Source organism: Tiliqua scincoides, chromosome 1, assembly GCF_035046505.1.
Source record: "Tiliqua scincoides isolate rTilSci1 chromosome 1, rTilSci1.hap2, whole genome shotgun sequence".
Lineage (NCBI taxonomy): Eukaryota > Metazoa > Chordata > Lepidosauria > Squamata > Scincidae > Tiliqua > Tiliqua scincoides.
The window spans coordinates 225,245,487-225,270,802 of record NC_089821.1 but is presented as its reverse complement, the minus strand read 5'-3'; the positions used below and the strand labels follow the sequence as shown (position 1 = coordinate 225,270,802).

At 43.5% G+C, this 25,316-nt stretch overlaps 1 protein-coding gene and 1 pseudogene across 1 annotated transcript in view; both read right to left on the bottom strand.

The window, feature by feature from the left end:
- SMOC2 (SPARC related modular calcium binding 2) overlaps nt 1–25,316 on the bottom strand; it is a 105,769-nt gene that overhangs the window by 15,546 nt on the left and 64,907 nt on the right. The window lies entirely within an intron of this gene.
- On the bottom strand, nt 4,434–4,553 carry LOC136637155 (5S ribosomal RNA; annotated as a pseudogene).

The window sequence follows — 25,316 nt, the reverse complement described above, 5'->3', positions numbered from 1 at the left end:
GGTCTCCTGTGGTTCCCAGTTCCCTCTTGATGGCAGAGAAATTAAATGAGTTCTTTGCATCTGTCTTCGTGGCAGAAGACCTCGGGCAGATACCGCTGCCCGAACAGCCCCTCCTGACTGAGGAGTTAAGTCATATGGAGGTTAAAAGAGAAGATGTTTCAGACCTCATTGATAAATTAAAGATCAATAAGTCACCGGACCCTGATGGCATCCACCCAAGAGTTATTAAGGAATTGAAGAATGAAGTTGCAGATCTCTTGACTAAGGTATGCAACTTGTCCCTCAAAATGGCCACGGTGCCAGAAGATTGGAGGATAGCAAATGTCACGCCTATTTTTAAAAAGGGAAAGAGGGGGGACCCGGGAAACTATAGGCCGGTCAGCCTAACATCCATACCGGGTAAGATGGTGGAATGCCTCATCAAAGATAGGATCTCAAAACACATAGACAAACAGGCCTTGCTGAGGGAGAGTCAGAATGGCTTCTGTAAGGGTAAGTCTTGCCTCACGAACCTTATAGAATTCTTTGAAAAGGTCAACAGGCATGTGGTTGTGGGAGAACCCGTGGACATTATATATCTGGACTTTCAGAAGGCGTTTGACACCGTCCCTCACCAAAGGCTACTGAAAAAACTCCACAGTCAGGGAATTAGAGGACAGGTCCTCTCATGGATTGAGAACTGGTTGGAGGCCAGGAAGCAGAGAGTGGGTGTCAATGGGCAATTTTCACAATGGAGAGAGGTGAAAAGTGGTGTGCCCCAAGGATCTGTCCTGGGACCGGTGCTTTTCAACCTCTTCATAAATGACCTGGAGACAGGGTTGAGCAGTGAGGTGGCTAAGTTTGCAGACGACACCAAACTTTTCCGAGTGGTGAAGAGCAGAAGTGATTGTGAGGAGCTTCAGAAGGATCTCTCCAAACTGGCAGAATGGGCAGCAAAATGGCAGATGCGTTTCAATGTAAGTAAGTCATGCACATTGGGGCAAAAAATCAAAACTTTAGATATAGGCTGATGGGTTCTGAGCTGTCTGTGACAGATCAGGAGAGAGATCTTGGGGTGGTGGTGGACAGGTCGATGAAAGTGTCGACCCAATGTGCGGCGGCAGTGAAGAAGGCCAATTCTATGCTTGGGATCATTAGGAAGGGTATTGAGAACAAAACGGCTAGTATTATAATGCCGTTGTACAAATCGATGGTAAGGCCACACCTGGAGTATTGTGTCCAGTTCTGGTCGCCGCATCTCAAAAAAGACATAGTGGAAATGGAAAAGGTGCAAAAGAGAGCGACTAAGATGATTACTGGGCTGGGGCACCTTCCTTATGAGGAAAGGCTACGGCGTTTGGGCCTCTTCAGCCTAGAAAAGAGACATGATTGAGACATACAAAATTATGCAGGGGATGGACAGAGTGGATAGGGAGATGCTCTTTACACTCTCACATAATACCAGAACCAGGGGACATCCACTAAAATTGAGTGTTGGGCGGGTTAGGACAGACAAAAGAAAATATTTCTTTACTCAGCGTGTGGTCGGTCTGTGGAACTCCTTGCCACAGGATGTGGTGCTGGCCTCTAGCCTAGACGCCTTTAAAAGGGGATTGGACAAGTTTCTGGAGGAAAAATCCATTATGGGGTACAAGCCATGATGTGTATGTGCAACCTCCTGATTTTAGAAATGGGTTATGTCAGAATGCCAGATGCAAGGGAGGGCACCCGGATGAGGTCTCTTGTTATCTGGTGTGCTCCCTGGGGCATTTGGTGGGCCGCTGTGAGATACAGGAAGCTGGACTAGATGGGCCTACGGCCTGATCCAGTGGGGCTGTTCTTATGTTCTTTGGTAAGGATCTGACTGAAGCCTTAGTCATCCCTCCTGCGTGAGCCAGTTCCCACCTCCTTTCAGATTCCCAGCTTTTCAATGGCTATTCCCACCTGCTTTCCCCTTCTGCACAGTAGCAGACCTCCTATTGGGGCATCCTGGGGCAAAGGTCCGTGATGGTCCCTCCCATGAAGCCACCCCACCCCCACTTACCTGGAGCGCACTGAGCTTTTTGCGACTCCAGGACACACCAGAAAAGCCTACTAAAGCTTCCCTGGGCTCTTAAACTGTGCTTCCAGCACAGTTTCAGAATGCGTTGGGAGCCTCAGTGAGGCTTCTGACGTGGTCCTAAAGGCAGATGAACTCCGTGCCCAGGACATTTGCCCTTTTGAACCAATGGAAGGTCCGCTGCTGCTTCTGCATCTGCCTCTGGCCCTTTTCCTTCCACAGCCAGTCTGTCTTCGCTTTGTCCCTTCCCACCTCTATGGCTTTGCTCTCCTCGATCCTCCTGTCATTTCTCCTTCATTTCACCCGCTCTCCTTCACATCTCTCCTTCTGCCCCTCCACCCACCCCTGCAGCATACTTTTAATGATTGCCATGAGCCATGCTTCCCACCCGTCTGTTGATCATGATCCGTTGTGATCAGCCTCTGCTGGGAGCAGTGCTGCTTCATGAAATCATCAGCCTGTGCCCCGCCTTATAGATCAGTGGTGTCTCCATGTCAGGCACCACAGGACGTGTGCTACCACAGCACCTAAAAACTTTGTTTTGCCAGGTTTCTAAAACTGATCGTAAAGCACAACTAGTGCATTCACACCAGCACTGGAACACGTACCAATCTCCCTACAACTGCCAGTAGTATCCATGCCAGTAGTTTCCTACTGATACAGTTGTGCTATTCCAGGGGAAGTTCACTATTCCGATAGGATAGGATTGCTCAGCTGTCCAGGATTGTTGAGTAGGGCAGTTCACAAATGGCACAATGTTTAGGAAATCAAATTAAATCGTGAACTATGTCTAGAAGTGAGACGTCATTATGGCTAGATTGGGATAGTTTGTTTTTAAAACTAGATGGACATTTTTTATTGGTTCTCAGACTTCTGACAGGCTCCTCACTTTCTAAGTTCACACAAATGTCCCTGGATGCTAGATCAAGCCAGTTATTTAGCATGTTACAAGTCCAGAATCTGATCATCACAATCAAGCTAGAGTTTAACAAAGTTTTGAAGCCTGAAAATGATGACGAAAAAAATTTTTTTTTTCTTACAACAAAGGATACCACACAAAAAACTGCAAGAGTTTGGCAAGTTAGAAATGAATAAAACATATGATTAAGATAGACCAAATATGATCTATCATTTGATAACCAAGTCAAGAAGACACACAAGGTGATAATGACAAAGGGGATAATAATAAGTATGTAGAGGTTGCACCTGATTTCATCAGGATTTCATCAGGAAGACATTTATATTTTAGAGTCTGAATGATGAGTTTAGCTCTTCCTCCAGAGGCAGCCCAAACTGATCCACAGCAGCGTATCTGCTGCCTCCAAATTCTGCCACCTCCTTGCCCATGCACACCAGCAAGCACACACACACTGCCGGAACTCACCTCCTCCTCCACCACCTCCTAAATGGCTTCTTGTAGAATGCCCGACCAGAAGGATCCTGTTCCTCCCCACCCACCCACTTTATAAGAAGCAATGGGGCAGGAAAGATAATGGTCCTTTTCTCAAGCAATCAGGAGGGGAGTCACTTCTCAAAGTGGCTACCTGACCAGTACTTTGACTCATATTTATAAGCCATGACAATCCATGGAAAGACCGTTAGCGCTGTGCGGGCAGGCTGAGGAGGCAGGCTCCCATTGGTCCGCACAGTTTGGCGCAGTGGGGGCCGAGCTCACGCGGGCGATTCCCGCCCGCAGGAGCTCACTCAGGGGTGCAGCAGCAACCCCACCCCCCTCCCTTTGCACAGTCTGAGATTAGCTGGTCGCTCTCGCAGGGCTGGGTAGGAATTTTTTGCTGGCACCTTGATTGGCCGTAGGTGTCAGTTTTTTCACCTACCCCAGACTGCTGTAGTGGGAGGTGTGGTTTTGATAGGTTCTCTTTCCTCGGTCACTTGGCGTGATGCATGCGGGGCGGGGTAGGTAGGGCAACTCGGTGTCCATCCAGGGCAGCAAGGTCAAGGGGGGCGAGCCAGAACTGCCCACATGATGCCTAGCCAGCTCGAAGAGGTAGGCTGGCAAACCCCCCTGACTGGTCTGGCTACGCTTGCATGGTTTGCCCAGCGAGCCAGCTGGCCAGCTCCCCTGCCCCCTTTGGGGGGTGACGTAGACAGGCTATACCCAGTTGATCGACTGGTGGCAGCCCAAGTCAGTTGGTTCTCCCTTGAGCCCCAGGGGAGGTAGACGGCTAGGTCCGTTTCTCCCAATTTTAGGCCCCCGCATGCTGGGGGGCTAGCCCCCTGGCCCCATCTAGCCCTGCTGCTGTTTGTGTTGTTGTTGTTAATAAAGTGGCCCTAGTTTAATCCAAGAAACCTCAGCGTGGCGTCTTATTTGGGGGGTCAGGGGTAATGCCTCCAGATGGATGGTTGGCAACCTTCAGTCTCGAAAGACTATGGTATAAGCCTACAGCACCCAGTATTCCCAGGTGGTCTCCCATCCAAGTACTAACCAGGCCTGACCCTGCTTAGCTTCCAAGATCAGATGAGATTGGGCATGTGCAGGGTAACAGTTGCCTCCAACTGTCTTGGAAACTGGCCCAGGACTGAGGTATAAGAAATTATGAGAAGTTATAGTTCTGAAAGATGGAAAATGACTGAACCTTAGCTTGGTCAAAAACCCAGGTAGGCTTCCATACAATATATTGAGACCTTAGAACTCTAAGAACCTCTCAGAGTTCTCCGCTAAGAAGGTATAATTCCTTTCCAACTTCAAGACTGTTTCTGACAGCAATGTTGGCACAACTAGAAAGCATAAGATTTCCCTACAAAATGACTGACTGCTTGCCAGAGACAATAAGATGTAGGGTGCTGCTCAATAACCCTGTCTCCTGATGTCTCTTGGCATTTGCCAGGACACTGCATGCGGAATGATAACATCATTACATCCTGTGGTTCTGACCCTCTGGCTGGCTGGGAGAGGCAGAACACACTCATACCCCTTGCCAAAGCTGTAAGACCCGGGGGATAAGAGTAGACAGGGTGTGATGGGAGCAGGAATAGGAGTCAAGGATCTGGGAGGCAATGCCTGAGCACTGACACCTCATCTTGGAAGATCGGTTAGCCGTTGGGCACTAACTGTGGCAGGGATCCAGCCTGGTCTGTAGCATATAGTCCTTATACTGATCTGATTTGATTCATGGCGCCAAGAGTTGCCTCTCTCTCCAACAGAAGTCTGGCAGTACTGGGGTGGGGTGAAGGTTTTCTGGCAGTAGAGTGGAGACAGCCAGTTCTGCCTACTTATCAAGAAATAGGATTAGAACTGAGCTGAAGTTGCACAAGTAATGGCTTGCATCACTGAACCTAAGGGCAAATCTATAGCACCCTGTTGTCAGATGTTCATAAATCTGACTGCAGATTTTGTTCAGCATATTGTACCAAATTTAGCAGAAGGTTTTCCCAACTAAGATTCAGTCCAACTCTGACTAATCTGATCCACCTCCATGGAAATCTGCCACTCTTTTATACCAAGACTCTGCCATGTGGTATATGAGTTTTTAAATTATGATCTGGAAATTAACTTGTCAAAGTCAGGTTTCAGAATTCTTTACTAACCCTGAAGTTTAGTTAAGGAAAGGTCAGGGTACAAATTTAAAACTGAAATTCTTTCTTGAAAATATGAAGTTCCTCATTCCATTTTATTTTGTTGCTATTGCAGCAGCATTTTGCCTGTGAGAGAGACAGGCAGCTGCAATTTCCTACAAGCTATCCCAGTTGCTCATGATCATTCATCCAGGTTTCTCATACCCTCCTCCCTTCACTCAGGCCACTTAGGCGGCAATCCTAGCCACACTTTCCTGAGAGTAAGCCCCATTGAACACAATAGGACTTACTTCTGAGGGGACCTGGTTAGGATTGTGCCCTTAGAGCAGGGCTTTTCAAACTCGGGTGTCGCAGCGCCCCAGCCTGTGGGTCCTGGCCTCTGCCTCCTTAAGGGGCGGGGGCAGCCTGGAGGCAGGGAGGAGGCAGCGGCGCGATCCTCAGGATTGTGCCACTCAGGGGACTGCAGGGGCTTGAGAGCACTTACCCAAGCCTCCTGCAGCCGACCCAGGGTGCGGGGAGCCTGGTGCGAATCTTTGTTAGGGCTCCCCGCAGCAGTGAAAGTGGAGCGATCGGAGGTGGGAATCGGAGCGATTGGAATTGAAAGTTCAGCTTTAAAAAAAATACACTATGGAAGTCAGTATAAAGACAAGGTAGGTATACAACGGCACTTTTCAGTATGACTTATACCTTTCAGTAAATTGCTGTGTTTATTAGACAACATATAGCTAAGAGATTTGTTGTTAAATGTGAATGCTACTTTTCCACTGCAACCTTTTCAAAAAATGCAAAAAAAAACCTGTTTTCTGCTTGGGGTAAATTAAGAGTTCCTTTGCCCTTTCCTCTGAGTTCATGATGCCACATTAACTCTACACCTGTGACTCTTGACATTTCAGTGCGCACATGTGAAACTATAGATTTTTTTTATATCACAGAAGAAAATGCAAACCAGACAAGTCTGGTTCCTAATCATCTCACATCTGGAAATATGCAAGATATAAAATATGGGAATAAGCCAGACCTTTCTAATGTTTGGTCAAGCTTTGGAAAACCGCCCATTTTTTTTTTCTCTGATAGTGTAGTGAAAAACCCCAATTTTCTCTTATTTTTTGCTTATTTTCCTGTCATTTAGACCTTCCTATCACTCAAAGGTGTTCATTTTTTTAAAGAGGAACACAAGGATATTATTTTCTTCCTTCTGCTTTTGGGTGTTTACTGAGGTGTGGGACTTTTCATATTTCTCCTGATTCTTTAGATTACAAATTAAAAGACAAATCTTATGATGCTATGGTAGGGTGTGGTAATGGAAACAGAGGTTTATTATGCCAGTGTAGTTATTGGGCATAAAATCTATGCCTAGGGAAAGGGAGTGAAGCCATTCAGTTCTGTCTTATAACTATGGGAAAGCTCACTTAAAAACTTATTTTTAAATTATGTTGATTTCTGCAGTACTATTGGATCTGACAGTTTCATAAGCATTATTAGTTACCTCCAATTGGTGACCTCTTTAGGACATAATGTCACAGGATGGAGTGGTCACAGTGCAGGAGCTTCCAGAGAAGCTCTTCAGTCACTTTTTCTTGTTCCTGTTTCTTTAGGAAAGAAGTCTTCTATGATTGAGGGGAGAAGTCCAGGAGGTCTCCTCTAGATAAAAGAGCAATTGTTCCCTTACCCGGAGTTAAGCCACTGTAGCATGGGTGGTCTCCTCGGATCTATGACAGCTATTTTGCTGTCATAGGTCCGTACTGATATGCTCTGCAGGATCAGACCAGGAAAGGGAGTTAGGATATTGGCGGTGCTGGCTCTGCTGATCCTACCCCCCTTCTGGGACTCAATCTGCCTATCCTGTCCTTTCTTTTCACTCCCCATTTTGCCCCCTCTCTGCCTGCTTTCTGCCGTCCTGGCACCTTATTGCCTCTTCTGTCATCTTACCTGCTCCAGAGAGTGGGGAAATCTCAGATGATGGTGGTGGAAAGATACAGGCCTTCCCAATGGTGCCCCTTACAGCACACTAAATTGCTCACTGTCAGAATGCTTTTTCCAACAGGCACTGATTGCTTTATGGTAGTCAGTGCCATCATAAAGGAGGAACCAGCATTGGTCAGTTCCTTGCAGTAAGTATAAGATTGGGCTGCTAGGCTGAAATCCTATGCCCACTTACCTTGGAGTAAGCCCAAGTAAACACAATGGGACTTCTAGAACTGGGCTGTAAATAGCACTAAAAAATTGGCTTCTTTTTCCATCTCATTTAGGAATGTTTTTCTGTTTTGTTCAGTTAACAGCTATATCTCAGCTTGTCATGTCACTGAGTAACATGTTCCAGGCTCATCTGAAGGAAAGAAAAGGTGTGGTTTTGGATGCTTTCCATCACTTGTCTATTCAGCTGTCATATATGTATAAGGAAAACCTACATGGACTTTATATCGGCATTACATCTTAATTCATTATGTTCACATCTTAATTCATGGGAATTAAGGAGAAAGAAGGGTAGGGTAGCCATATGGGGCATGCAGTGCAGAATAGTTGGCAGCCTGCTCCATTATTTAGTGTACTGTTGTCCAGGCAAAGTTAAGACTTTTATTTGCCCTGTCTTGATGGATATGTTCCAATTTATTCAGCAGGTGGCTTGAAAGTTTGAGACTGACTACAAGCTGGATCCTACTTAAGGCATCCAGGGGTGGTCTGGCCATTGGATAGTGAACACAGTGAATGCCTTATTGAGAAAGGGCAAGATACAAGCAATACGAGGATACAACTGTACAGTCTTAGTTGAAAAAGCTCTCTCTCTCTCTCTCTCTCTCTCTCTCTCTCTCTCTCTCTCTCTCTCTCTGGACCCTGCAACCCTTGATCATTATTGGCCAGTGTCAAGCCCACCATTCTTGGGACAGGTGATGGAGCAAGTGCTGGGAGACTTCTGTGCATCCCCTTGGACATTGGCTTGTAGGGTCCAGCAATCACTGGGAGGGGTTCTTCAGGGGTTTGAAGTGTAGTCCACTTCATCCACCCTGCTTCTCATTTCCATCTGGTACCAGGGAAGCTGTAGAGGTTCTGGCAGGACTGGATGACTGGATGTGGGTTAATAAACAGAAACTTAAGCCAAGCAAGGTAGAGATGTTGATAGTAGGAAAGCTGCCTGTTCTAGATGGAATTGTACTTTCTTTGGAAAAGCAGGTTTATAGTCTAGGGGTGATACTGGTTCTAACCTTGAATCTGGAGGCTCAGCTGGTTGCTGCGGCCAAGAATGGTTCCCCCCCCCCCAACTTTGACCCACACCTCAGTAACTAGGGGCTAACTAGATATTTCACACATTTGATGGAAGATGTGTAGTGCAAAAACAGAGAGCAAGGAAAGAATGAAACAGCCTCTCCTGCACCACTACTCTGTTCTTAATTCCCCCCTTCCTGCAGCTAATTTGCCCTTTTCAAAAAAGGCATTGGGGATCTCTTACATTCATTTGTGTGTCATGTATAGTTGCCCCTGAGTTAATATAGCTAATGACTTTGAACACTCAAAAATTGCTATCTAAATGCCAAGTATTATAATTTACTTTTGCCAAGGCCTCTGAAGCTAAGGGGTAGCTTTCTGCATGATCCTTAATTAAAGTGCTTTTGTATGACTATAATGGAAGGCTGACATACAATGGAAGGCTTTCCCCTGGGGGCTGGGGGATAAGAATAGGCCCTCAGTTTGGCTGTACTTTTCTTAAGAGGCGACTAAACAGCCACCGGGTAGATGGGACTCGTTAGCCTGCGAAGGCAGCTCATCTGAGAGAGGGAAAACTCTGATCCCAAACCTCCACTGCCTTGTGGCTACATCCAGTTATGGAAAAGGCTTCCGGAGTCAACATCGAGGCAAAATCTGGAGCCGGAGTCCCTGAGGCAGTTCATGGCTGAACACAGTCATGTTCTGGCAACTCCTGCGATGCCGCTGGAACCAACCGTATTGGCCTCTGCCTTTCCACTGGACCATTTCAGTGACGTGGAGAGGGGGGATTTGCTGCATGGGAAACAGTCTATCCTCCATATCTCCTTTACCCAGGCTTTGCGCACTGGAGAGGACACACTGTCCCAGAACCACCATTCAGAGCGCGATACTGCGGTCTTCGAAAACTGAAGGATGCCAACAAAAATGGAAGGCAGTAGAGTGCCCAGAATAGTGTAACATCAATGGTGATCCCTGGGTATGCGTGTTCCATACCAGCACAGGGGGCCAGTCTGTGCCCCCTTAGGATCAAGCTTGACATGTGACAGCCTTCATGTTCATAGCAAATCCATAAATAACATGTATCTCTGAGTGACAAGAAACTTTTCAATAAATTATCTGTGGGTTTAGAAACGTGCGCTGGATAAAACTGAGGCAGTATTTAAGTAATAGGACTCTGTTTATGAAGAAATTCTCGGTATTTAAGCAAAACACAGACCTTGTCACTGGGAATTTTATAACTTGGTTGCGTAACCTGACGTGAAAGCACAGAAAGGCCCAACTCTAGAGCAAACACAGGCCAAATGTTCTACTTTCCTGCGTTCCAGCATTGGCAAGTAAGTGAGCAGTAAGGATTGCACACTGGCATCTCTGTTCTTTGCAGGTGTTATCAACAGTGAAACATTCTTCTGGGGTTTCATGCTTTGCTTCAGTTTCAACAGGCTTGGGAATAAAATGGTTGACCTGAGGAAGGTTGAGCTTGATGTCATGAATAATTCACCCTCAGTGAATTCTTCTTCACAGACAAGCAAAAGCCAGCTAGAGAGCTTGTCAAGAAATGTTCCTAGCACAGTGTCCATGCCTCAATTTCTTTCCTTTTTGCACAGCCACCTATATTGTGCAGATCTGACAGCTTACATAAATAATTTCTTGTTAAAGGGTTGAAGTTGAAACCACAGAATGTGACACTGTGGGTTCAGCGTTGTAACACAGAATTAAGTGTTTAGCTTAGAAATAGTTTTGCCCACAAGTATGTTTTCCATTCAAATACAGAATGGACCATAGAAACCTTAGGCCAAAAAATGCAACCTTCACATGACAAGAATATACACAAACACTTCATCTTAGCTAGCCACCAAATAGCATAAAGTTGTTCAGTGTTATAATACCAACCACAGGAGGGTAACATATAGGCCACTGGCTGCGTGTCAGTTTCAAGGTACCTGTGTCTTCTGCTGAGTCTGAAGCACTTGTTACAGTTGTCATGGGAATGTTGTTGGATATGGTCTCTGTTCAGCAACCCATACCAGCTGTAAAGTGTGGGACTATCATGATCCGAGTTCCTATGCTGTTCTATTGGGAACACGACATGGAGCATGGAGACTTACAGCATGCTGGATCTATTACATTGGGGGTGGGCTGCAGGTCAATGGTAGAGCACGTGCTTTGAATGCACAAGGTACGTGCAAGTTCCTAGGTATGTGTGAGTTACTGATTTCAGAAGTAAGCTCTCTCAGAATGCCAAATGCAGGGGAGGGCACCAGGACACAGATTCTGTCTTGCTGTCTTGTATGCTCCCTGAAGCATTTGGTGGGCCACTGTGAGATACAAGAAGCTGGACTAAATGGGCCTTGGCCTGATTCAGCAGGGCTCTTCTTATGTCCCAGGTTTAATTCCTAATATTTCCAAGTAGGTCTGGGAAAGACTCCTGCCTGAAATCATGGAGAGCCAATCCCAGTCACTGTAGAGAACCCTGAGCTAGAGAGACAATAGTCTGCTATATAAGGCAGTTTCATGTGTTCATGCAAAATTGCATGCAATTTATACAAAAAGGAGCATTTCTACCTATGTATCCCTACCTGCAATCACAAGTAGTACAGCTCAGACACCGGCGAGAACTAGGTGAGAACCCCAGTGAGAACTAGGCCTATGTCTGTGGAGGCAATGGGCAGTCCATCAAATAGTCCTGTAATGCAGCTCTCAATAAATCTCGTGGTGTTCTCATGAACAGAAATTACAAAACAGAAAAAGGTTGATTGATTACATTCAATAATTATGGAGTAAAACCTGTATTCAAATGGCCATACTAAAGCATACTTCTAGGATACTGGAAGATCACAGATCCTGTTTACCGCAATACTGTGGATTTGGTGTCAGTTTTTCCCCTCAATGTTTCAGTTTGGCTTGGTCATTTAAGAGTTTAAATAGTTAAAAATGATGAGATCATATTACAAGTTGAGCCTCATATTCGATGTGGGTTCCATTCCAAGCTCTCACTTGGATGGCAAAAAACACACTATAGCAAATCCATTTAAAAAACAAAGTTTCTTTGCTCAGGTGATTTAAAAACAGCCTTGCTGACCTTTGTGATGTAAGATAAGAGTCATTAACAAGACAATCCATCAATCAGTCCTCCTCCAAGAGCTTACAAAGAGTTGAGAGCTTACACTCAGCCCCTCCCTTCACCAATGCAAAGGGATCACCTTTCTTTCACCTGCTCAGGGGGAAGGGAGGGGTCACCTGGAGAGAGAAGGATTGATGGATTGTCAGCCAGCTGCCCTCTCTCTCTTTCATTAAGTAGGCTATTGTTAAAGTACTGTTCAGTTTTTAAAACTTATTTTAAAGGGGTGCATTTTTCCCTTTCTCCATGGATCAGCAATTTCCTTCTCATTTGCAGTGGCCATTTGTGTTGAGTCAAATCCATGTATAAAAAATCAGTGTATAAATAGTCTGGACCTGTATATATAAACCCGGTCTTCTTTAAAATGAACCAGTTTCTTATAAAGCCTGTAAAAACCACAGGAGAACATGTAATACTGATATACCCATATAACTCTAATGATATGAAATATATCTATTCTAGAAAATATATACAGACAGAACCAATTAATACACATGGATTTTAGAATTTCTTATTGGTTTTTTGTACAGTGTGGCAGTTTTAAAATTAATGTTATAAGTAACAACATATAAGTAAAATACATATTTATGTATTTATGTAAGAAATATGTATTTCTTATAAAGAGCACTGGATCAAACAGAGTAATCAGTAAACTTTCCACATTTTGCAGATGATAAGAGCTACTAACACAAAATCAATAACACACACACACACACACACACACAGAGAGAGAGAGAGAGAGAGAGAGAGAGAGAGAGAGAGAGAAAATCTGGTAGAAAATCTGTTCATTAATTATGTCTAAAAGGAAGATTATAAAGTTTATGGTTTTCAGACCCAAACCTCCAAGTTCTAACTGACCAGATTGACTAACTCAAATTTGGCCATGTACTTTTCTGCACAAAAAATTAAAAAAAATAAAATGGAAACACAGGAAAAATAGCTTAGGTTTAAGACTGTTTCCAGCTCTCAGACATTTTTATATAAATAAAAGGGAACATAATCTAGAAATGTTTATATTTGACATATGAATTTCTTTTATGAGAAGGCTTATTGGTATTTGCTCAGATAGTAGACTCAGTATTGAGGTTAAGGTTTTAGAAATGTATTACAAAGATTTGCAGCCCAATCCTATGGAAGAGTGGGCCGTTGGGCTGGTGTGTAGAGAGCCCTTTGTAACAGCGGAAGGTACTTCTAATTACACAGTTGGAGATTTACAGTGATTAAAAAATTATATTTCTGATTGAACATTTTTTGCTTGGCAAGGTGCACTGGAAAAAGACATATGTATTGTTATTGCATTCAGTACTCACCCCTCCCCCCCCAATTTATTTCATTATACTTTTGGAGGTATGCAAGTCAAGTTGAAGTGGTAGCAGAGGACTCTTCACATTGGTACCTTCTGGCAACTGCCCTTTTATTTAACCATGCTGCCCCAGACACAGAATCCTCCTGAGGCACTGTGAGGAAAGAAGAGGTGGCCTTATCTTCAAGAAATGCAAGCCCATAACACTTGTAATTAGTTGTGCGGTTCTTGGGAACTGAGCCATAACCTACAAGATTCTTAAATTAGAAGGAAGCATTTTTCCATATCTTCACAAGAGTTTAAATCTTTTTAAAACCTGGGCAAATATATTATGGACTGTGTTTTCATAGCACTGCTTAAAATAGAGATTTATAAATAGAAACACTGACAGAAACTGTACTGTAGTGATAGCTTGAGGGAACGACTAAGACATTACTGTATCATGGTGGAATGAAACCTAGCATGACCAAAAATTTTAAAGTCTCCCTATATAGCCTGATTGTGGTTTGACATCAATATCCCATATTTGCTACAAAATTTGACAAATTCGCTACTGGATTTGTCACCCTCAATGGCCAGTCAATAAGAAACTGTTAAATAGCTGATGCTAGAGAAGGACAAAGAAGAAGAAGTCCAGAAATCGTTCAGCAAAGTGCTTTTATGATTTGTTTCCCCTTCATGAACTTGTGGTGGAGAAAGTTTGTAACAAAACTAAATATCCCATGATTCCCTTAGGAAGGCTTTGTGGCATTTCTTGCTGAGGGTACTTCAGTACCTTGTGCAAGCAGGACCTTAATTATCAGGCAGGAGTTATTTTTATTAAAACAGCCGATCTACCGGCATCTGAATTGCTCCTCTAAGCCAATAACAGAGAAGTCTGTGTAACGAGGCTGTGCTTGCAAGCTTGTTTCTGGAAATTGGCATCTGAACGGAATGGGTCCCTTGAGCCAAATATAATATAGTGTACTTTATTAAACCACAATAAGCAAATGCTCGGGTAGCTTTAAGAGTCTCTGTTAAACCCACAAGAAGTAGGGAAATTGAGATGTACATCTGACACTGTCCTTAATTTGTGCATTGCGTAGTAAATATCCAGGAAATGAGTATTCCCTCCTTAGCTTCTAGAATATCTTGCAATGACAGAAGCACAATGAGTTGCATTAAAGAGAGAGATGAAGGTAATTATGGTTCTAAAGTGTCTGCCAGAAAAACTGGACTGCAGCTGACTTCATATAAACTATTTTACTGAGTGCAGTTTGATTACTAATCACTGTGGGTCCTGTTACAGTATGGAGATCCAGTTGCATGATAGCAATCTATTATGGATTACTTGGATGGTTTCTCCAGGTTAATTGAGCATGAGGTGGTTTAGTGTCTTAAACTCATAGCAGCTGTCTATATATTCTTTGCAATCCAACCAGGAGATGCTATAAGAATGGATTCTCAACCCGGGTGGGGGGTGGGGGGTGGGAGAGATTTGTTGTTACCATCAGTTATTTTGTCCAAACCTTAATGTATATAATAGAAAGCCATCACTCCATCACACAGTATATTCTGTCCATCAAGGACATCCCCATGGGTTCCTTGTTCTTACTGCCAGATACATCAGGTAGCAAGAAGGCCAGGCACCTGCTGATTCTTTTCCTATCTCAACCCCACACTCCAACTTTCAGAAAAAGGGAGGTCAGATGCTTGACTTTGTAAGCTCTGGCCTATATTATTGTTGGTTATTCATGCATTCCTCAGTACATCCTGAAAGAGTCCCTCAGCAAGGTTAATTCTGAATACAGCCCAGACTTCTTCCTATTTTTGTTACACACCTATCTGAGTGGTAACAATAAATTATGCTGTGAAGAAACAACACATATTCTCTTTTTTGAGACAAGTAAATGAATTTTCTGTACGTGTGAGTGTGTGCACATGCATGTGCTGATGGCTTTTGTACTCTGTGACCTGTGGTGCCCCGAGGTCCCATGGATGGGCAGATACAGCAAAACCATGTCATGGATTCCAACAATGATATCATTGCCAGATACCACCAGCCAAGAAGATGCTTCTGGCCCCACATTCGACAGCAATCAAGGTTTTAAACAGGCTGGTTGGAAGGGAAAGGAGACAGAAGAGGGAAAGGACAGAGAAAGAAAGAGAAGGGGAAAGAGGAGTGGGAAGAAAAAAGCAGCAGCAGCAGCAGCGACTGGGGAAGGAATAGCAACAGGAACAGAAAAGAAAGGAGGAAGAAAGGAGGAAAGTACAGACCTTGCCCTCAGACCAAAACTACCCACAGAGGCCAAAGACAAAGGCATCCTGGTACCCCTCTGCCCTTTGAGTGATAACATGATTGGGGCTTGTAGGTGGGCCTGCAATGTCAAACCCTGCCCTAAGCGTAGGAAGCCCCTCTCTAAATTGACACAAGAACCTGCCTGAGCTGCCAGGTGTGCTGGACCCTTTGTTACCCCGTGGGTCCCTCCCAGGAACAAATCTACAAGCCTCAATATGAAGTCAAGTCAGGGTCATCCAGAGTGAGACAAACCCAGGTCTGGCTTAAAGAACCATATGACAGACCGAGTGAGACTGAGTTTGGGATAGGAAAACAAAGGACTGAAAGCTCTTTTCTTTAGTAATTCCCCCTCCTCTTATTACTGTTGACCCCCAAACAATGACAGAACATTGCAGAGTGCTTGGCCACAACTCTCACTATCACCCCAATGTCATTCTCCAGCTCATTTGACACTGAGCTTCCACCTTGTGGGGGGAAGAGGATGCCACCATGGCCACATACCCCCATGAACTTTGGCCTAAAGAACCATATGCCAGGTCTAAAGGAATTATCCAACAACTTGAATTGACTGTAGCATGTAACAAGACCTGACCAACATAACAACTTCCAAATTAGGCCTGATTTCTTGGTCTCTGCACAACAGAAGGACTTAGTTTCCCCCACATGTGATAAACTGAGGTATATGTATATACAACTACCTGACTGTGTGTGTATACACCTCATCTGCACAACCCTTCCGCATTCCAGAATATGGCTAATGGGGTGAGTTGTTGTATAGAATTGTTAAAAGTATTATGATAAGAACTCTACACTATTTTTAAAAAGTATCTGGGGTTCAGTTCTTTGTTGTGCAGGAATTATTTGCATGGGTAAGATTTTTTTTTTAATGATCTGAGAGACATTGTCCGATGTGCATCTGCTCACATTCCTTTTCCTTGCTCCAATCTTCAACAAGAAATGTCTAGTAAGCAGAGTCAGCCCATGACACCACACAGTTCCCGACGAAGGAGGGTGAACAACAATGAAGCATTCACCCAACTGCCTGCAGAAATCTCCAAGGCCAGAGTCCAAGCAGCTGAAGAATTCTGCAAAACAAGGTTTTCACTGTGGAATAAGTGGGGAGCTTTTAATCTCCCAGCACACTGGTTCTTCCCAAATGACCTTGGTTTCATCAATCCACCTGTCTGTCTCTGGGAAATTAATGACCTTCAAAAGTAAACATGACTTGAGACCAACAGCAAGTTCTGGTTTAATAAACACTGGAAATGCTACCTCCATAATGGACTATTTTTTCCAGGAAGCTCTAGGTAAAAATACAGCTTCTGGTCCTTATAAGCCCTCTCTTGTGAGGCACAGTAAACTTTAAATGGATCCAGCAATTCAAGCTATCAGTACACCTGTTTAGCAGAGGCGATGAATCAGTTTGAATGCTTTAGGAATAAAAGTATCAGAGAATTTAAATGTCTCATGCTGTTCTACCAGTTTGGGATGCATCTCAGTGATTGTGCCTGAGCAACTCCACAATGTGTTATTTACTTGGCTAATATATAAATAAACAGAAAGGAAGAGTGATGGAGGTTACCCAGAACCTGGAACAAGTCACCTACACGTCACCCTAAATGCATTTTGGCCACCATGGAGTAATCTTTGGCTGCAGACATACTATGTGCTGGTAGCCAGCTATAAATGATTTGTTATATAAATTCATCTCCATGACAAAAATGCACACTTGATCTTAGTTAACACTTCAAAATTAAAATGCTTGTACTGAAGCATTTACTTCATTGGCCTTCAAAGTCAACAGAAGGATGCCATTTATTCCTGGCATTGAGTTTTTAAATAGATTTGGAAAATTATATAAAATGGAAAGCTTCATTAAAGCAGCCTGATCAATGTTGTGAATTAATATCTCATAAATTGGCTACAGTCATGGTCCATGCAGAGGCCAAGGAGAAGACGGTATACTTACTTTCAACAAAGTACAAAGCTGTAGGGTCTTTCTCTGAGAACATCTTAACTGGGGACTATCTGCATGTAGGATATTTGCTCTACTGCTCTGTATGAGCTAAAGCTACTTAGCCCACAGAGCAGTACCTGATGTAGGAAAGACCTAGCTTCCATAGCACAGAATTGACAGTGTACAGAGATCTGTCACAGACTGATTACATCATTTGCTTGCAGCCCTATGTAGGCAGTTTATAACACTGCTTTAGCCTGCAGTATGAAACATATAACTTTTTTCCTGGTTGTACTATCATCTGGGTTGTGTTAAGTACAGCCAGAAGAAATCACTTTTGCAACAATAAGTCTTGACAAGGTAAGAAAAACCCTATACACAGTTTAACCATTTCAGATTGTAAAACACTTCTTATTGTCTATCTGGAGATGTGTTTGCAATCCTTGTTGTACAGTTCCTGATAAAGCAATGAAACATCATGTAGTAGAACAGCTTATACAGCAAATTCAATTCAATGAAAACATTACTGGTTTCAAATTATGTATAAGGTTCCAAAGAACTTCCCTAGTATGAGTGAACCGGAAAATAAAACAAGCAGAGTGTGAAAACAGAGGTGTGCTGAATAGTATGGTGAATATGACTGGGTTTTGGGAATTTCTCTTTTGCATCAATATAATGTAATGGGACCTACATGGTCACATGGTACATGGCTGTAAAGTCTCTGCTTCAGTTTTTTTGCTAAAGGATTTTCACTATATGCTGAACCGAACAGTTTAATTATATACTAAGCAGATCTTGCCAAAGTACAAAGAAACATTCCTAAACTTTTTGGACATTCCCATATCAAGCTGTTCTTCCTTTGAACTCCTTTGTGACGGAAATGGGTAAATTAACTACCGTAGATAAGGGGGAGAAATTTCTGCCAATAAATCAAGCTTAGATTATCACCTCGCCTTATCTGTGAGGTCACTCAGGGGCCAGGGCTTTTCAAGCAAGTTGCAGCACTGGGAAAAGTAATGCTGAGATGATTAGAGGGCTGTTAATCTACAATGCAACCCTCTTAGGGTAAAGCTGCAGCCAAAGTTAACCTTCTATTCTCCTCCTGAGAAAAGGGCTCAAGACTTCCACTGAAATCAAGCAAGCCTCCTTCTCTTTAGCAGACCCTGCTGCAGACTTGTTCCATTTTACAAATGCATGGCAGAAGTCTGTTTTTTTTAAAACACCGGGATGTAATTCTTGTTTCCATTTGAAACAAGTATATAACAATTCAGTGCACCATTACTTAAGAATAGATGCTTTTGAATTATGGTGTTGGAGAAGACTTTTGAGAGTTCCCTGGACTTCAAGGAGATCAAATCAGTCAATCCTACAGGAAATCAACCTTGACTGTTCATTGGAAGGACAGATACTGAAGCTGAAGCTTAAATACTTTGGTCATCTCATGAGAAGGGAGGACTCTTTAGAAAAGATCCTGATGCTGGAAAAAATTGAAGGCAAAAGGAGAAGGGGACAGCAGAGGATGAGATGGTTAGATAGTGTCACGAAGGCAATGAACATGAATTTGGACAAACTTAGGAAGTTAATGGTAGACAGGGGGGTTTGGCATGCTGTGGATCATGAGGTCACAAAGAGTCGGACATGACTTAACAACTGAACAGCAATAAAGGCAGCATTGTGATTTCTTTCTCCAACTTCTAACATAAATTGCTACAATATTGTATTGCTAGTCAATAGGCATAATCAGTAATGTAGATTAACTCATTGAAAGTATCATGAAATGCATGCATGTGCATGAGAAGGGAATCATGCCCATTTTCAAAAATTTGAGCCTGTTATTTTGTATTTTTATTACTTTCTCGTACAGTTTGCAAACCAAGACAAGGATTTGCATATCAGAATATATTACTGATTTATTATTATAAAGAATAATAATAATGGCAGTGAAGTCTCAATTAACATTTTGTTAATGGAAGTAAGGATCTTCTGAACAACTGTGCTTACCAAGTGGTCCATTAGATTGAAGATTAGATTCACTGGAATGCCATGAAACACTGGGAGCAGGAAGAAGCCACATACTCACCACAGGTACAGCAGGGCTCTTAGGTCTGCTGTAACATTAAGGGTTCCAGCACAGTCTTTAATAACAGCTCCCACAATAGCAGTGTGCGTTGAAAGTGGGGCACAAAGAATAACGAGAGCCTAACTGCAGCCACTACATGGTGACTGAGATGAACAGGGAACCTGCCTTTAGTGGACACTTGGTAGCAGTAGACAATGCACAATGCAGGCGCCATACCCAGACCGCAGGAAACAGAAGGAGAAACCAATTATGCTCGGATTAGCCACTCTGTAGACACAGCGCCAGCACTGCATAGCTCCACCCATTGCTTCTGTCATTGCTGTGATGCACCTAATGTCACTGACCAGATAGACATTTCAGCCTCTTCCATGTAGTACCAGCGGACACCCTGTCAAGGCTAGCTCACTAATATAATTCCAAGAATATTTGTATGTCAGTTGCACAGGAGGAGCCATGAGATTTCTCAGCTGCCTAGAACCAATTACCATTGCTAAGTCAAACCTTCTTGCCAGGGTTTTGGTGAGAATAAAATGTGATGAAAATCATGGATTCTGCCCTGAGATTCTTGGAGGGTAATATAAAGGAAGGGTGGGATATAAATGAAATCATTTTCTGAAGGTGGGGGGGGGGGGCGGGCAAATCAGTTCCTGGAGGGGATGCAAAGCAGTTGGGCATCAAGATGTCGGGCATTGGGATGTCGGTGTAAAGTGGCCCCTCCCCCTCCGCTTCCAAACCATTCAGGAAGGCAAGAGCAAAGCGGAGGAGAAGCCTCTGCTTTTCTTTCACAGGTGCGACTGGCTCCCAGGGGGACAGGCTGCTTTACACCAGCGTCCCGATGCCTGAAGTAACTCACTGCTTTGCCCCCCCTCCAGGAATGCCAGTGAATGAAATAAAGAATAGGAAAGAGAAATATTGATGAGGTGCTGATTATTTTCCTAAAGGGAGTGCTCATCAGAAATCTAATGAAAATCCTTTGTGTAGAGCATCCTCCCAACGTTTGTCCCCTGCTGCTGAACTCTGCATGGTCCACCTATTGGAACTGCCACCGAAAGTAACTGGTGATGATGTCATCGCCAGTTACTTCTGAATTGGGAGGTGAGGTGCAATGTGACAAACACTGGCAAAAGGCTTAGGAGGGCAGGAGGACTTTTTTGAGCACATAAAAAGCGCATGCTGGAGCTCTGCCTGTCCAGTGTTGGATTGCTGGTCTCGCTGCTAGGCACCAGGGGTCTGCGGGTCCTGCACATACCACCAGACACCACTTCAAGTACTACCAGTGGTATGAGTATCACTTGTTGAGAAATGCTGGTGTAGACAATACACCTGTACCCAGATATAATGAAATCAGATGAGAAACATATAAGTGGATTAAGAGAAGGAGTGGCTGTTGTATCATACTGCGGGATCTAACATGAAACTTACAATGAAATCCTGTGCATATTTACTCAGAAGTAAGCCCTGCTGAGTTTAATAGAACTTATGCCCAGATAAATGGGTAAAGGATTGCAGTCTTAGTCTCGGTGTTCAATCCAATCTCAATAATATTCCCAACAAATGTTTGGAATTTATTGAAAACATCTCACGGAGAAACTTCTACCATCCTTCTGTGCAGCTTGATTCATTGCTTAACTATCTCTGTAGCTTCAGAAATTATTTCACTTCTTTTTTTCTTGTGCAACATTCCCTTAAGCATATTAATTTTGGAAAGACAGAGACAATATTTTGTTCATTATGGAGAAATATGTTAATCTTTTGATCCCCGTGCGAACAAAGGTTCATTTTGATGGCACCTGGATTTTACACCCAGCTCTTGTTAAACAGCAAAAGCCAGATTTTTGTAATAAAAAGAAAAGGTTTCCAGGGAGGTTTAAGTACCATATATTTCTTGGGGTGGGGGGTGGGGGGACACACTGAATTTTTGCTCTCTGAGGCCTCTTATGTTTTCGCTGGAAATTATAACACTTGTGCAATACTACAATACTGCTTAGTGGGGCTTGCAAATAGCCATTTGCCTGGTCCCCTCGGGCAAATAACCATTGTCTCCAGGAAATTGGACAGGTAAAGTATTGGAAAATAGGACAACGTTAGCTCTTGGACACTGATGTTTCAAAAATGATGAATACAGGTATGTGTGGCAGGAGGGCTGGTAATTTTTGTTTTAACCCACAAATACTCCAGATAAAATTAAAAAACAACAACAAAAAACTATGTAACAATCCGAAACTTGCACACACACATATCAGCTTCTATATATATTTTAAAGATTTCTCTATAAAAATAGTTTTGGCAAATTTCCACCCATTTTTTTTTACAGAATTATAAACAAATAAATGTAGGACAGATGAAAAATTCAAGCTCATTGCCCTGAATTTCTAATCTCTCCCCATTAGTAATTCCCAATGAAAGATTTTTCATGAACTAAGTGTTATTCACTGGTAAACCAGGTCAAGTGGGTTGTATGAAGTATTTTGAGGCCATCATTTATCCCTACCTCTTTAACCCTGATGTACAAAAAATAGCTTTTTAAAGATTTACAGCTCTGCAGGATACAGAGCACACCCCATTGGCATGGCTGCATCAATGGGGGAAGGCTTAGGTTAGTTCAGGCTGCCTGTTATCTAAGAGCCCAACCCTAACTAAATTCCCATGCTGAGGTGCAGTGGGCCTGGTACAGTCTTCACTGTATCCAGCATGGAAACAGAAGCTCCTGAAGGTCTCCTTGAGGTAAGGAAACCTTTGCCCCTTACCCCAGGTAAAGACCTAGCGGCCTCCATGGGGATACTTGGATCTATGCCAGTGAAATACCTGGTGCAAGTCCATGAAGCTCCATGCTAGGTTGTCAGACTTGGGAGGGGGGACAAGATATGGTGAAGGCTCCCCTGCCATCCCTGCACCCTCCTGGGCCTGATCCACCCTCCGTCCCACTTTCCCTAACCCTGTTCTACCCCTCCCCGCCCTGTTCCACCCCCCCCCCCTATCCTGCAGGGCGCCTACCTGTGCTGGCCTCCAACTGGTGGTAGGAGGCCAGCAGGCTTTTCTGCCAGTGGGACAAACCTCTGTACTGGTGCAACATGCCTTACAACAGTGCACATGCTTCTCGCACTGGTGGAGGCTGGCATAGAAATTGGGTTGTAAAAGTCTGCCTTTCCCCCCCCCCCCCGGCATAAAGACTTGCCTTGTTCATTTAGAGTTATCAGAGCTTGCCATGGGCACCCCCAGTTTCAGACATTAGACTTTATTTGTTTCATGAATTCAGAATTCATTGTCATGGGACAAAAGGCTGATCTCTGACTTTCCCCTCGGTTTTCCCTGTGTTAGTATTTTTGCTCTCGTTTGCTTGACCATGAATACAATTCATGCATTGGTCCAAATGTCACTCAAGCTTGCTTACGCAGAGTCATCTGTGAAGTTCCCTAATCTCCAATGTTAATACTAGTTTTCCAATGACGTTTGTATCATGCTGGAAATGCTATCTCATGCTTTAAGGCCCCACTCCATTTGTGTACAAAACTCACCTCATTACTAAACTGAGTGTTTTCTTTAAAAATTTGAAGAGAAACACCTAAAACTAGGTTTTAGAAACAGAAAAACAGAAAAAAAGTTTACACACAAGCTCATTCAGTGATTGCAACTAATTGGTTACATCATAAAAGATGTAATCCTCTTACTTTCACACGTCTCAGCAGACAGAAAAAATGTGCCATGTGACAACTATGCAGTCACTATGACGTTCAAAGACTCAAGAGAACACACGACTATACTCTATGTTGTTCACGTAATTAATGGCTTTAGAGTCTGTGAAATATTAATACGGATTCTTGTAGGTTTTAAGTTTGGCTGCCACTTAGGTTCGTATTCCTGCTGTAGAAACAACACTAGCCTGTCCATCTGAAACAGGATCAAAACTGTAACATGGAAAAGGGATATATTCTTAACTACATTAGGACTGTGGCTAAGAAACAGGGCCTAAGCCCTCTTGTAATTTGAGGAAATAATTACTTCAAAGTGTGACGGCTACAACAGAAAACCAGTTAATGTCAGTTCTGATACATTTGCTTGTTCTCCAAAAAGAGCATCAAGTCATGTGATCAATCATGAGCCCTTATCACAGAAAAGAATTGTTTCATAATTCCGGAGTTTAAAAATAGATAGGGAGCTATAGAGGAAGGTGAACTGCCAAACAGAACGTGTATGTACCCTCCAATGACAACTAACATGAGGATGTTGACCACGTTAGCTGAAATCAGAGGCCAAGGCATGACGTAAACAAGATATATTATATATGGATACAGGTAATCAGATTCCAGATGATCCAACATTTTTATTGCTAATTTCATTATGTGCAAGTGATATGCTCTTAGAATATGCAGATTTATTGTTTTCTTCTCTTATAAGAACAAACATACAGTAAAGGTAGAAAAAAAAGCAAAAGGTTGATAAAATGCCACTGGTGACACCATGGTTACACAAAGGGATTCCTCACCATAGAGATACTCTTATATCACTTCAAAAAGAAAGACAGGGGACTGGTAATACTGAAAAGTCTTTCTAACGTAGATAAGTTTACACAGAAACTAATTAGCCAGTTGCTAATAAGCCCCAACATTTTACTACTGCCTTTACTGACTGACAGCCCAATCCTGAGCTGCACAGCACATTTCCGAAAATGGCTGCTGCAGCATCCAGCGTGCCCCAGGCAACCGCCACTGCCTCCTCAGGAGAAGGGGACTTTCATCCCCTACTCCTAGGTAAGGCAAGTATCTCCACAATGGGGCTACTCAATTCTACGGCAACCCAAAGGTTGGTGTACAATTTAGAGCCTCTGTGTCGGGCAGACAGCCCAACATGGAGGATCAGGATCTGGTGGAGCAAAGCTTCACTGGTCCCACCTCCCTCCCACCCAGCTCCTTTCCCTGGCATGCCTTCTCCAAGCCTCCCCCCACACCTCTACGTATCTCTCCACTGCCAGGCAGTCCCCACTAAGTGCTCCCCAATAAGCAGCAGAGCTTCGGTGCTCCACCGGCGCTAGCCCAGCACTGGACTAGCGCTGGTGCTCCACCGGTTGTAGGGCCCGCAAATGTGCCTTACAGCACATTTGTGACAGTGCAGTAAGCCGGCATGCACTCTTTAGGATTGGGTGCTAAACCATTTATTCTTAAACTATAGTAAATATGCTCATCATATCAGGGTGGACCTAAAATTGGTTGCCTAAAGACATTAGGTAGTATCTTGAGTTGCATGAATGGAAGTCTGTTCATGCAACAAGGTTTCCCCCCCCCCCATCCTTCCCTTTCTGGCCCTCTGCACCTCCTGGAAAGTCCCACCTGAGGGCAGGAATATCCTTTGAAAGGACATGGAATGGGGTGTGAGAAGTTGCAAACCAAATAGGAATCAGCATCTTCCCCTATTTTTTTTTTTTTTTTTAACAATTCCTCACTCTCCCTGCATCCCTTTTCGTATCCTGCTGTAGGATCCTTTGACCTTCAGGAGAGGCTTTTTAGAGGGTGATTGGTGCTTTGATTGGAGGTGAGAAAGCCCCACTGAGTAAGCTGATTTCCTCTAATACATTTCTGGTTCCTACCTGATATGATGAAATAAATATAGGTAGGTTATCCCTTATTCAGTCATCCAAACACCAGACTATTCCAAAATCCAGTCATTTTGTCCAAGACTTTTTTAAAAAGTACTTTCTGTAGTGTGAATACAAGAATGTGCTTGTACCCACATACAGTGCAGGTATAGTCTGTAATTCTCTTCTCTGTGGTGTGTAACTCCACAGTTACTGATAAACGTCAAAGATGCCAGCA